This window comes from Thunnus thynnus, chromosome 23 (assembly GCF_963924715.1).
Source record: "Thunnus thynnus chromosome 23, fThuThy2.1, whole genome shotgun sequence".
In the NCBI taxonomy this organism is placed as follows: Eukaryota; Metazoa; Chordata; class Actinopteri; order Scombriformes; family Scombridae; genus Thunnus; species Thunnus thynnus.
The window spans coordinates 11,108,695-11,122,972 of record NC_089539.1 but is presented as its reverse complement, the minus strand read 5'-3'; the positions used below and the strand labels follow the sequence as shown (position 1 = coordinate 11,122,972).

Sequence of the window (14,278 nt, the reverse complement as noted above, 5' to 3'; positions counted from 1 at the left end):
GGGAGGAAAGCGACCGTGGGGGGAAGAGAAGCGGTTCCTTTGTCCACAGAGAGCCAGCGTATGGATGGCAGTCTGTAACACATGTTGTCTGACAAACAACTTACTTTCTCACTCACGGTGGCACAAACACAGCAGTCCCGAGTGGGACAAACACAAAACAGTCAAGTGTGGTGAACACAACTAAACAAGCAGCAAACTTTAACTACTCCTCAGAGTAACGTTAAAGCAGGCAAAAGAACTCAGCAGTCCGTCAACACACAATATAACTCTGTCTCTGCCCAGAATTAAGCCTCTTACTTGGTCGCTTCAGAAAGCGAGTAGGATGTGTGTTTCGGTCCGAGTGAGTTTCACGGCAAGTTGATCCTCAGTGGGTGTTGCGGAGAAAACCGCGGAGTCAACTTAGTTGAAGAAGAGTGGGGTATAGAAGTTAAGTTTGTGAAGAAATCCTTTCTCTTCCTTCTGCAGGCAGTGAGAGCGCTGGGTTGCAGCAGTGGTCTGTCTCATGGATCCGGTGATTGTGTTTGGTTGAACGCAAGGAGAAGTCTCAGCTTGTCCAGCAAGGGGAGGCTCTTCAAACTCGGTGAGGGGAATTGCACGTGCACAGGGTTACCTCCTTTTGTGAACTGGCTCACGGAGAAAGCAAAGCTTCCTCCTGCGCAGTCACAATGGAATGGTGATGTGTGTTGGTATGTAGCCAGTATTCACAGAGTTCACACCAAGGTGCGAACTGAGCAAAGCCTGCTGGGAGATGGAGTCTGTTTTGGACTCCCTTTGTTTGACTTGGTTCCCTTCGTTGTTATCAGGCTTTGTGACTGCATGCAGGCCCGCCTTTGTCTCATGCACATGGAGTGTAAGGTCAACACTTCCCAATAGTGTTATATATATATATTCAAATACGAAAATTCAAATTTTGTACGTATGTTTTAGCATCAAAACACCATTTTTCCAAGCCTTTCTAAAAAAAATTTCCCACGATACCTGACAGTTTTCTGAATGATGACATTGCTACATGTAAACCGATATAAACCCCTTAGCCTACCTAGCCAGTAGCTACAGAGACAGACTGAACACTCACTGTTGCTGCTGCTCTGTTAAACGTGCTCACAGACACACACAGACGGAGCACACACTGTTGGTGTTGCTCAAAGTTTAAAAAAATAAACTCTGAGCTCTCCTCCCATCAGTAAATGGGCCCTTGATCACAGCAGAACCTGGTGTGACTTGCCGGTGCTATTCTTCCCGAAGCTCTGGCTCTGCTCCTGACCCTCTCTCTTCCAGAGCTCCTGGTACTCTGCAGCTGTCTGTCCCTCTGCTCCATCTGGTGCACTTGTAAACATCTCACACACACAGACTCAGCACTGTCGCTCATAGTATATCTGGACAATTGTCTTGGCCATTTCCGTTTGAACAACCTGGAAAAAAATGCAGACGGAGTCCTTTAAATAGTTGCAGCAGGGTGGAGCTGAAAAGAACATTGGTGTCCAGCAGAAATCCCTGATCAATAATTATAAAAGCATGACTTATGACATATTGAAGATGACTGTTGGTTGTAAAATATAGGTGATAGTATAAGTGAGATTCTGTATACCTTTGTGTAATCACCATAAACATTAATAAAGACAAACAAATAAATGACTGAATAGTTTCATACAAGTGCTGTAATGTTCTCTATGTCTATGTGGTATGCTGTGATGGCGGAGCAGATGGAACGGTGAGTCGCTTATTTTAGAAGCTGTACATCCGATGTGTCACATGTTAAAATAGCAACCACTAAATCAAAATGGAGACAAACATCCCTGCCACACACCTCAAATCTGAATAGTATAATATTTCTGTACTGTGATATACTGACATGGATCTCCACCAAGGTGAGAGTGTGACCTTGACATTTTGTCACTGCAAAACAAGTAGTATTTGAAAAGGGGGAAAAACATAATGTCCCCTGTGTCTAAAATAGGGCTTCTTTCCATGCCGTAAATGCTTTACTTGTCATATTGTACAGTATGATGAACTGTTTACATCTAGAACAGGAGTATGTTTATGATGTATTGTAAGTATGTGCATGTATGCTGTAGAAATTAGTTGAAATACTGACAAACCAGCATTTCAAAACCAAAGTAGTGTGGATCTTATGGATTCATAAGACAGGCTTTCACTCTCATTCTCAAATCCAGGAGTGTCTTACAGCAGATCCATACTTCGTATTGCATAAAATGCCAGAGTTGTATTTTGTATTGGTTGCGACAATGGATGTAAGCTTGCACATACTAACACCAACACACAGCCACATACTGATAGTACACAATCATTTTAACTGACCGCAAGTGGGGTTTTTCGACCTGTATGATGGATTGTTTCCTTTATCCTCTGGCGGTTTTGGACCTTTATTTTTGGGTCTGCTCTACAAAAGGGAATAGCCACCAGGGACAACACTGCCTCCTCTAATCCACCAAGTTCTAAATCTCCAGTATGATTCCAGTCTTGAAGAACAATACACCCTGGAGCTTAGGGAGAACCGAGAGAGATATAGAGAGACTGGGGATGAGAGAAATGGGAATAGAGAACTACTAAAGGGAGTTGAGAAAGTGAACTAAATCCTTTGTGAATACAGAATACAGTGTTGAGAAATGGCATATTAAGGTTAAGTGGATGGTCTTTTTGCTCCAGAAGTAGTATTTTGCCATTGTAAGACTTGTACAAAAAAGCCTTTTTTAATGCTATTGATACTGAATTACATCAGGCCCTTTTCTTTTAGCATATCTGAGCTTCATGTCTATAAGGGCCATAATCTACTGTTATAGATCTTGTAATTATTGTATAATTCACCTGCTAGGTTTGCTAAGATATCTTGGAAAATGTGACTAAATACAATTGTGCTAGAGATATAGAAACAGAAAAACAAAATAGATATGTGTTAAAAGAAACAGAGAAAAGAACTGGCAAGAGCTTGGTACATCTTAGAGATCAGTATCTATGTAGCCGAAAGCATGAAGCACAAGGACAATGTTAACCCTGAAGTTGCCGTACGGCTCTTGTGGAAAAGGACAGGAATCTCTTTAAACCCACCATCCCGCCTGGATCAAGGAAGAACGGCTAAACTCCCTGTGGGTTCATCGAACAACAGGGAAAGATAAAAATAGGCTTCTTTTCTTCTGACAAGGTTCTGAAAGTCAGTGTTGCTTGAGATGTGGTGGGAAAACTTTCAGACTACACACTGTGTCCTTGACTCTTTGCATCTCTTCTTTCTATTGCACTGTCTCTCTACAAAGAAACCAAACACAATCATTGTTACAGTCTTTTCACAGTATTCATACTTTCCCAAGTAATACAGCTTTACTGTAAGCCTAAATTAAAGCTGCACTAATCAATATTTTATATTAACAAGGGATTAAATGACTGTGTAATGTAAAAGATGTCGCTTGTTGTGAAAAATCAACAGAGATCTATCACCTCACTCTGCAGTTCCCCACTATTCTATGAAGTGATTTAAGATCTTTCAGCTCCTTGCTTTGGTTTTGCGGTCCACAACGTCACGGTCTGGTTCACTGTCACCGCTCTCATCAACTTTGTTTTCAAGAACATCAGGCAGCTGTTTTCACCAAAAAGCCATGATAAAGTCAATTTACACTGTCCAGCACAAAATGAACCCCAAACAGACAAAGACAGCCACTAGCTCGTGACCACAGTGGAGCATTTAGCAGCTAAAGAGTCAATATTTCCCTCAGGATTAGTTTAGACCAAAGCAGATCTGAATGGAGAGTGAAAATTTGACCTATGTTTGTCAAGTGACCAGAGACACAACCTCAAATGAATGCTAACAGTGCTCTGTGTCTGCTTGAAGAAATTGATTTAGAAAAGCTGTTTATATGAGTGTATTGGACTGATGCTATTTCAGCAATAATTCTAATGTATCTCACCTCGTACATGGTCACATAGTTTAGTAATAAATGTTATACAACTGCGTTCGCACTGCAATGTGTTTCAAGGGTAAAACATGAGATGCTACATTTGTTAAGAAGAAAGTTGGAAAAGAGGCAGTGATGAGCCCCACTAACCTGACGTTTCCCTTTATAAAAAGCAGAATATCAAGATATAACCCACCAGTCTGATGTGTGTAGAAGTGTGTGTGGTTATACTGTAGTAGCCTGGTGTCATTTTCAGGCGGTTTAAACACAGTGAACAGCCGTGCGTAACAGCACTGTGCTCTGGTGCGGCACTTCTCAGAGGCTGCGAATTTATCAACATATCAGTCCTGCTGGCTTCAGATGCTGCAGGGATTCAATGAACTGAAGGAGAAGCTTCTTATACAGTATAAAGCAGCTGTGGACAACAGATACTGTAAGAATCACCCACATTATTTTATAGAACAGTTCAGACTAATGTACTGACTCTCCTGCTTTAACCACATTAGTTAAATGTTATTTTCTGTGCAGATTTTGGTTGTCTGTGCTTCTCCTCCCACCTGTGCACCGTGTGCTCTGCGTTTGGTCACCAAAATACCACACAGACGCACAAAGCGAGTTTCGCCTCAACCAAAATACGGCCCCCAGTGCAATTGGGCATTTTCTTTTTACAACACTTTTATTCATGTCCCCTCATTCAAAACATGAACAGTAACAACAACAACAGACAAAAAAATACAAATATTTCAATATTAAACCAAACTGCAGTAGACAATTGGGCATTTTTGACACCTGGTATACCCAGAAAGCAATGAGATATAATAAGGGATTCAAAATGGATCAGGTTGTGGATGGTCTTTATAGATCTATGAAAAGGTCTTGTTTGGACCAGATATGGACCCAACAGACTGTCTGGCACATCCCTGAAATACACATACTCTGTATTCTATTCATATGGTCAGAACCACTATGCAATACATTGACATTATCTGGGCAGTAAATACGCTGCATGTTTTCAACTAGAATGTAGCCTGCATATCATCAGGTTATTTAGTAATGAACTCAGCAAACTGTGGATACTGTCAAAGCGCCTCATTACTCCCAGTAGATCACGACTTTATTATTGCCCATCATGTCAGAGTAAATGTATGATATATGTGGTTCCAGTATAACACAGTGAACTGTAAAGCAGCATTAATTTGGTTAATTTTGAGTCAGAGATTGCAGCCAATGAGCAGAGCAGCAAAGAGAGAGAGAGGGAGGCCGTGTTGAACTGTGCTGTATATGGGTTTGTGCTGTTGTAAAGAGATGTTGAGGCATTTGTATAAATTATTCAATCTTAATCCTCATTTTGAAATACAACAAACCTTCCATGTTGGCAATAGGTCTTGAGAGCGATGCAATTTGAAAGCAAGAATGGGGCAGTGATGCCATTATAATATTCTCGCAGGAGCATTTTCTGAATCTGCGACGGGATTGAATAATGAAAATGCCTTTACTCAACAGATCCATTCACTCCTTAAACAGCAGGGAAATGTGCAGAGGCAGTAGAATACCTGATGGTAATTTGAATTTGCCACTGAATAAAAGTAGCTACCGGCTGTAAAACACCTGAGCGTGTATTTCAGGCCAGTTTTGCCCTGCTCAGATTGGGATATGTTTGTGTGTGTGTGTGTGAATATATACATGTTTTTGCAGGCCACAGTATTAGTGGTTTCAATATACTGTATGAGTGCAAGCAGGGGTGTCTGTTTATGTGCTCTGTGGCTGCATCTTCGCTATGAAAGTGAATAGTGGGGATTCTTTACTTAAGCATGCCCCCTTTTGGCCCCTGAAATGCACGAGCCTATTTCCCCATAATGGCTCTATCGTGTAGCCAGCTCCCACGGGAGCCTCGTTGCTTGCCTCGCTCTGCTTTACTAACCCCCCTCCTTCACAGAAGTGTGAAGGGGGAGATGAGGAGGAAAGAAGGGAGTGAGTGCGCTATACAGTGCGATGATGAGTGAACGCTGATGAGGGACAGTTATTATGCAGAGCTTATTATTCTCTCTCTGCACTGGGGGGGATTGTCAGTAGCGGCTGCAGCTATTCATTAAAGCTATGAAATATGACCCGGCCCATGGTGTGTGTGTGTGTGTGTGTGTGTATGTGTGTTTTGCCCAGGGGCCAAGGCAACAGATCTACACTGGAGCTTTTGTAGTTATGGAACTCATATTCACTTTTAAGACTCGTTAGACACATTTACTTTTACTTCTTTGTACTGTTTGTCTTCTGTGCCTGTTTTCTTACTTATCACATAAGAACAAAGAGCTCAAGAAATTGTTGAATTTACAATTCAGCTGTAACTTTTCAGTGGTCAGAATTAAATAATTGGAAATGAAAACTTATTTTCCAAAGACATCCTTTTTGAAAGGCATAAAATAAACTGCAGATATGTAACTTCTGGAGGCAATTATCCACCTGTTGACCATTCCATTGCTCATCATATTTGTCCCTGTTGTATCTCCCCTTGTCATACTATGGCCATTGTATGACACAGAAACACTTGAATCTCTAAAACTTAATTGCTTAATCACTTAGTTTACAACTGAATTAAAGGGGACTTTTCCTGGTCTATATTTTATTCTGGGGCTCTACTGTAATATCTTTGCATAATTTACAGTCCAAAATACTCCTTATTTCTCTCATACTGGGTGTTTATGCAGCCTCTCAGTTCAGCCTCTGTCTGAAACAAGCTGTTTTAACTCCTGGCTCTTTAAGGCCCTCCTCCCAACAAGCCCACTCTGTCAGCCAATTCACAGAAACTCCCAAGGCTACGTGAGCAAACGATAGTAGTAAAATTTCACTTGTTTTTCTTGTTCTTTACTTGAAATTGAAACTTCCAGCCTGAATCTAAAACATGTGAGTGGACAATGTGAACAACCCATGGAACAACCTTAACAACAAAGGCTACAAACGAACCACTGTTCATGAGCATGTTTTGGAACTTTGACCATGTTTAACATAGATACCTGACATCATAATAGCAAAAAATAACAGAAGCTCACAAAAAGCATGATATATGCCCTTTAAAGGTATCCTGTGGAGTTTTTGTAACCTTTGTTGAACCTATTGTTTACATCCATGTTTTCTTGCTAGCTGAATTCTTCTTACCTGACTTTGTTGATGTATTGCTATATTTCATGACACTTAGTTTACACACTGTAAAGGTCACATTTATTCATGACCTATGGCACATCTCACTCAGAGCAAACCTCTTAACAAGTGCTAAGCTGGTTTTCTCTTGTTTTCAAATGATTACTTTTACTTTCTAAGTGGCAGATAAATTTGCTCTCTGGTTCCTTTGTGATTAAAATACTTAATGTCCAGAAGCACTTCCAGAACAAAGTGCTGAGCTCTAGATACATTTTCTATTGTACCAATCCAGTGTGTAGGTCACAGGAAAAATGTTAATGAAAGTGGAAAGGGGACATAAGGAAGAAAATAAATAAACTTAATTACCTCTTTCTTCTGTCCAGTCCTGACCTGCTCCCTTCTTTCATTAAAAATAGGCCAAGGACCCTTAGGCCTTGAACATGAGCCCCAGCCCTCTAAACCCTATTGCCCCCAATCCTCATTACCTATCTCCTCACCAGGTATTTCAATGACAAGAACCCACCCCCTCCTCCTTCTATCTCTCCTCTTAGCATCATCCCTCCAACTTCCATCATCTTGGCCTTGTAGCCCTCACCTTCAGCCCCCCCATTCCCCAGCCTCGACCTGCTGTCTTCTATCTGAGATGATCTTTACAGTGATTAATGTAAGAGGGAGGTGGAGACCCTGCTGCTGGCCCATCTCTGAGACCCATCTCATATCCCCAGCCTGCTGGGCACTCAGGATGACGGGAAGCACTGCTATTTTAGTCTATTTTCATTGCTGTTTTTGCATCTGTGTTTCTGTAGTCTACAGCTAAGAGCATGTCACAATACTCTAGAAGAGAGAGTTCAGTGAAATATGGGAAAACACCTTGCAAAGCTTCACGTCTTTAGTGGGTTTTCAGTGGTAAAAAAAAAAAGCATCAAAAGAAATGTGATAAAATTGCTGAGTGTAAATTGTCTCCCTCTTCTGTTCAGAGCTCCATTCACCTAATTTTGCTGATATTGCCATTTGTCACCAAAATTATTGCCTTAGATATAAATGCATTTTAAAATTGCTCAACAAAAGATATTCTCTTTGTTCTTGAAATATGTGGATACAGCTTCAGTATGAGCTTATATTTTACATTCATAGCACACAGTTAAAGCTGGAGAGCAGGACTTTTGTCTCCCCCTTCTGGCAATGAGAGTAATTACAAAAACACTGTTGACACATGCTTACATCATAGGCTCTGCTGTAGCCTACTTTGTCATTATTGTTGCGCCTGTAGTGGATAACAGTGGATAAATTGTTTTGAGCGTCACACAACCCCCACGAAATAACTCGTTTCACTATCATAATTTAATCCATTCAGTCCAATAACATTTGGAAAGTTAGAAGAGCTGCACAATTAAATTATTTTATCCCCATTCAAGTTAGCAGAGTGCTAACTGGAAGTGTCTAGTGTAGTATGCATTCATCAGGCCAGCGCAGGAATGTCAAACCTGACACCAGATTTTAAAACTCTGTATACTGTGAAATACAGAGAGATTTACTTGGCGGTGATAGGTTTAATCAGCATTGTGTGAACTTGTTTGGCAAGGGCTTGAATGTAACAGACGTTCATTCATATGTAAAAGTTCCACTCTTCAGATTTGAGAGCTGTATTTGGTCTATGGGATTCTGCAGATCTGAACAGCTATTTGTCTTACAGTCATCATACCTTTCACAAGGCTTTGTAAATAACAGGCCTTGGTGGCCATTTTTCACGTGGTTTCTATGGTAACAGGTTGAATCAAAGAGGTGCTCGCGAATGCATATATGTGTGTGTATGTGTGTGTGTGCTGTCCACTGCTTATCTGCACAACTGTAACGGCATGATTATTTGAGGGTTTCCCAATGGCTCGAAACCTCTCGAAAGGGTATGAGCTGTATAATTTGTTCAAACAGTAAACCAATTGAATAAGAAGGTCGATGACTGTGTTTGGATTATGAGGATAATGATCATGCTGACAGATAAGGGCTTCCTAAAAGCCGTGAAGAACAGCCTGACTGTCTCACATTTTACCTGCAGTAAGGACAATCATGCATGTTTTTATGCTCTATTCCTCAAGCATGCTATTCTAATTCTTGAAATCTTCATGGTTGTGATAAGGGTTTTTCAGACACAAGAACAAAGGTCCTATATGCTTCACAGTAGGACAAAAGCTATCATTTGCCAACACTGTGAGACTTGTGATCTCTTTTATGTCAATCCATGGCAACTTTCCTAAAGTGCTTGTGGGCTATGGTAGGCTTTAATTGGCGAGCCAGTGATTTTCTGTTGTTGGACCATTGATTTTTATTTGCATAGTTATTTGTTGATGGATACAAAGCTGGTGGCAGTCTATTGATCAAGCTTACAGAGGCAGCATTGAGAAGAGACAGGGCAGCGGGAAGAGTGAGGGATTAATCGTTAAATTGTAAAGACCAATATCCAATATTATGATACTCTTAGTAAAGCCTAGTATCATTGTATTGTATACTACATGTACAAGATCATGCAATAAATGCACATACATGAAAGATTGGGGAAATGTGATTCAGTCACAAATGTTTTAAGAAACAAGATTTTTATTCATGTTTTATTTATTTTTAGCCAAGCTGCGAGGAATGGAAATTTTGGTCTGATGGTTGATCAATTGGCCATCACTTTGATTCTGACTAAAACATCTCAAAAACTGTTGGCTGGATTGGCATGAAACTTCATGCAGACATTCATGTTCTCCATGGGATGAAGCTGACTGACTTTTCCCCTAGCTCCACCAGATTTTCACACATCAAGTGAAATATCTAAATATCTACATTTCCAGCAGCCCTAGCTGTAGCAGATGTTAACATGCTAGCATGCTAAACCAAGGCAGCGAACATTGGAAATTGTATATCTGTTGGCATTGTTGTTGTGAGTATGGTGTGATGCTGATATTAGCATTTAGCTCAAAGCGCTGCTGTGCCCAAGAGCTGCCATAGCGTGGTTGTAGACCCTCAGTCTTGCTTCATTATAATGACTTCAGACTCAGTATTTTTTTCTGCAATAAGAATTAATGCGGTATCAAGGTCCCTGCTGATTTCAGTAACAAGCATGTAAATAAGTATGTGAAGAAAAATGTATGCCCACACCAATCACGAGTGGAGGACACAAAGCATTGTATTTGCATGTTTTGGTATCAGACTACACCATCCTTACATTTTTTTTTTCTTTGACTCTTGAAGGTCAGACATGATATCACGCTGGTTCAGCAGTAGAAGGTCAGGTCACACAAGCGTTTGTGTTTACCTCTGGTTTGTGTTGCCTTGCTTTCAGATCAATCCGTAGCCAGATTAACTTTGTTTAACAAGGTTTTTGAGGCTGACTTTGACACATCTCTCCTGCTCCGTTTTATCACATTGAGGAGAGCCAGCGCAATCCCACTCAATCCCCCTTCCATGCTAGCACCAATGACAAAGGCTCTAAATGGATTAGTGTAGGTGATTATTGCCATTGTCACCAGTCAATAGCTCTCGAGTGCGTGTTGTGTGGTGTCGCCCAAGAGTGTAAAGCACATGTGAGTGTCTGTGTTTAGACTTCCATGTTAACACCTAATGAAAACAACATTCTTATTAGCGATTTCAAGGCACTGTCCCCACCTGACAGAACGATCGTGTGAAAAACGGAGAGAAGATGAGTGCACGAAGGAGGGATGGGCAGTGTTGCAGTGACATGGATAAGGAGGAGAGGGGGTGGGGGTGTGAGTTGAGAGCGATTTACACTATAAACGGCATTACAGACCCTCCCCGCAGAGAGCGAAGGAAATTGCCCAGAATGAAGATGGACCTAGAGGCGGTGGGATGGGAGAGCGGGGAAGGTGGCGTCAAGGGGAGGGTTGGAGGACACACCGCACGATGCAGGGAGTCTTGGCCACTGATCTGTCAGCTAGGAGAACGGGTGTTGGACAGGACACTAGAGGGAACACAGGGAGATGGGTAAAAGATGCAGGCAGGGAGAGAGAGACGGGGAGAAGGAGAGTGACAGATGGATCGAGGTGTGAGGGAGGCTGCGGGATATCGACAGGGGAGGAATTGTGTTTCAGGAGCTCACTGCCAGAAATATGTTTCCATCATGCTGATAGGGGGCGAGAAAAAGAGGGAGAGGGAGCACAGCAGTGGGTAAAACATGGGAGCTATGAATTGCAGGAATGATACGGGGGGTTAGAGAAGGGTTAGAGAGTCAGGTATAAATAGTAAGACCCCTAAGGTGATGATATTCTTTGGGTTTTAGTGCATAGTATTATGTGCAAAACAGGGTGGTGGTGTGTGAGTTTTTTTGTGTGAGAGGTCAGCTGAAGTACCTTTGAATATGATGGTCAAATAAAAGACAGACAAGCTCTGTACTGTATCACTACAGTAAATCTTATATCGCTACATGTGTTTGCCCAGAATGTGTGCTGAGAGGCTGATAATGGTATTGAAAATCTCATTCAGGCTCTGATTTCATAGGAACAGCATACACAGAAGCTACTGTAAATCTTGAAAGTTAGAGTGATGTAGTATAAGCCATATCTCTCTGTCACACACGCACTCAAGCAAGCATACACACACACACACACACACAAACACTGTATCTCTCACCTCTTTTTTTATGATTCCAAACGTTGTTTACCTAGCTGTTATTGCTTCTTCATGCAACTCTCAGAGGACAGACCGCGGCGAGCACTGAGGCGCACTCCTGTGCTGAGAACTGCTTTGAGCATTGGTTTTCAAGCCAGTGTTACCTATCTGATTAATCAACAAACATCATGCCAAGTTGAGAAGTTTGCCGACAACTACAAGTGAAAGCCAAGTCTGTTGGGGGTACCAGGCATCACAGCGGGCATGATCAAAAACAACAACAAAAATACTGGCTCAGCCCACTCCTCCTTTTAAATGCAGAACATTCCAGTGTGGGTAAGCTGTGAGTACACAGCTTTACAATATGTTCCTCCCACCCATGCTGATATCTAGCCAAGTAGTCATATTATGACTCAAGAAAGCAGAGATATGACAAATATGATTTATTAAGCGTTTCCACTCATAATTCTCACTCTACAAGGAAGATTATTCATAGTTTAGTCTACCACATGTAGCACAATGCTGTTTCATTTTAACAGCAGCTGTAAGTATGTCTCATGCATATTGCAGTGTGGTAGTATGTCATAATATCCCAGTTAGAGACATCTTTAGCTTCTGTAATATGACACATGTATGTGGATGGGGTATCATTTTGTCATGGATTTGATTTGATTGCGCAAAATTAGCGTGACTTGAGATTTGTGACTTGAGAAACAAAGAGATAACACCAACACCAACATAACACCATTGGTATGTAGCACAGAAATGTTATGTGTAAATCTAAAAATCAGTGGCTCAAAAAGGTCAGTGTCAAGGTCAGTTATTCTATGTTTTGTATCTTGCCACCAGAGGTCACGGAGAATGATCCAATAAATCGGTTGAGTGCTTTATTGGCTGATATAGGACACAAGCTCCTTGAACCCCACTCGTATACACTGAACTGTGCAAAAAAAATCCTATTTAAATGAACTACTGAAATGAGGTGAGTGTAGGTAAAAGCCGTTATTTGAGTTGCTGCATATTCTTTGGAAATATCATGATTTTTTGGTCTGTTGATCATTATATCATCTTGTCTTAATCTCATTATGGACCTAAAATCTTCAAATATGAACTCATAAAGGCTGAGAAAAGATTAAAAATATGCCTGGCTAAGCCCTAAGAACATTGTTCTCAAAAGCAGTATGGGCTGTGAGGTTTGAGAAACCATGTGCAATTTAGCATGAAGACAATTTCATACTTCCAGCAACATTTTTCTCTGCCAGCCTGGAGAGGTTAGCTGAAAAGCTCTTGGCACACTCTGTCTCTAATGTGTTCACAGGCACAAATGGTTAGTGGGAAAACAGTCCTGGCAAAGTTATCTGTAGAGTGTTTGTCAGCCCTCTTTATAATATTTTTCCATCAGGTCTTTGCACCCATTATGCATGTTTCATAGTCTTCTTATATTTCTCCAACCTGCAGTCACACTGAGTTATCAGGTATGAGATGCTTAAAAATCATGTGAATGCTGAAGTGGAGCCTGTTCCAGTTTATCTGAGTTCAAAACCTTGAGCATTAGCTCCTTATTGAGGGCAGCACTTACAGATTCCCTTTCTTTTTGGCCTGTGGTTCCACTCCATGGACACCTATACCCTCAAAGCTTAACTTGAACTCTCTTCCAAAATTCAACATGAATAATTCAGTTCTGACAGCTTTTCAACTTTGCTGCCATCTTTCATAATTGTGTTTCAAACTGTAAACCATGCCATATTTGACTTGGAAAAATCTGACTTTGTGTCTGTGTGTCATTACTTTGCGTCCACGTCACATGACTGTCAAGAATCTGTCTGGTCAAACAAAAAAGAAAAAGGTTGCCACTCCTTTTATTCTCAGTGGAAAATGCAATATTTTAAAATGCATTTTGATAACATTTCTAGCGAGAAATGTGCATTTTATTTTCATAATCTTCATTCAGTGAATGTATATGATGTTTAGTTCTTACAGAGATTCTTTCAGGTATTCTGTTGTTGCTATGGTGGTTGATATGGATGCTGCTATTGCATGTTGTTTGAATCACTGTCTTTGTGTTGTGTTGTTTACTGATCTGTTATGTTATTTGTGGTGTTTTATTTAACTGTTTGAAGATGTTCTTTCAATAAAAAACACAGATTTTGATGTGAGACTGAGTGTTCATGGTTCATGCCGCTAACCGGTTCTTCTTGTATTTACTCCAAACTAAATGCTATTGCTGTTTCCAGACATGCTTTAATCCTAGAGGACTTCATTTGCTTTAGTTGGCATTATTTCGACATTTTGTACCTGCAATTGGTGGAAGATGTTTGGCCTCTTTAAAGAGCTATTAGTGATTTTTTTTGCTTAAAAATTTGCCACGTCAAAGTGCTGATTGTCAGAGACTGTACCTTTTAATGCTGCTAACTGTCATTTGTAATTGTGTTTAAATGGTTTCATTGATTGTGGTCTTTTACAACAGCTCAGTATTCTTTGGAATTATGTCCATACTTGTTTATTCTGCACCTGACGATTTACGTCCAATGCCAACATTCAGTGCCAGTTGAGGACATAGTGAAGCAGAAAGTAAAGGTATGGAGGTTGGGCTGTAGTTTTGACTTGAAATTAACATATGCCTTTATATTAATCGT

The 14,278-nt window shown here is 40.8% G+C and overlaps 1 long non-coding RNA gene across 10 annotated transcripts in view; it reads left to right on the top strand.

Annotated features, from left to right (window-relative positions):
* The window catches only part of LOC137175687 (uncharacterized), a 262,964-nt gene that overhangs the window by 51,502 nt on the left and 197,184 nt on the right, over positions 1–14,278 (top strand). Inside the window, exons 4-5 of one of the 10 annotated variants that reach the window (XR_010925683.1) lie at positions 466–580; positions 1,185–13,793. The exons of 7 other annotated variants lie outside the window; for them this stretch is intronic. This is a non-coding gene — a long non-coding RNA (uncharacterized lncRNA). Of the gene's footprint in view, positions 1–465; positions 13,794–14,278 lie in introns of those variants that run through there. 2 more of the 10 variants (XR_010925684.1, XR_010925681.1) reach the window with 2 other exon arrangements.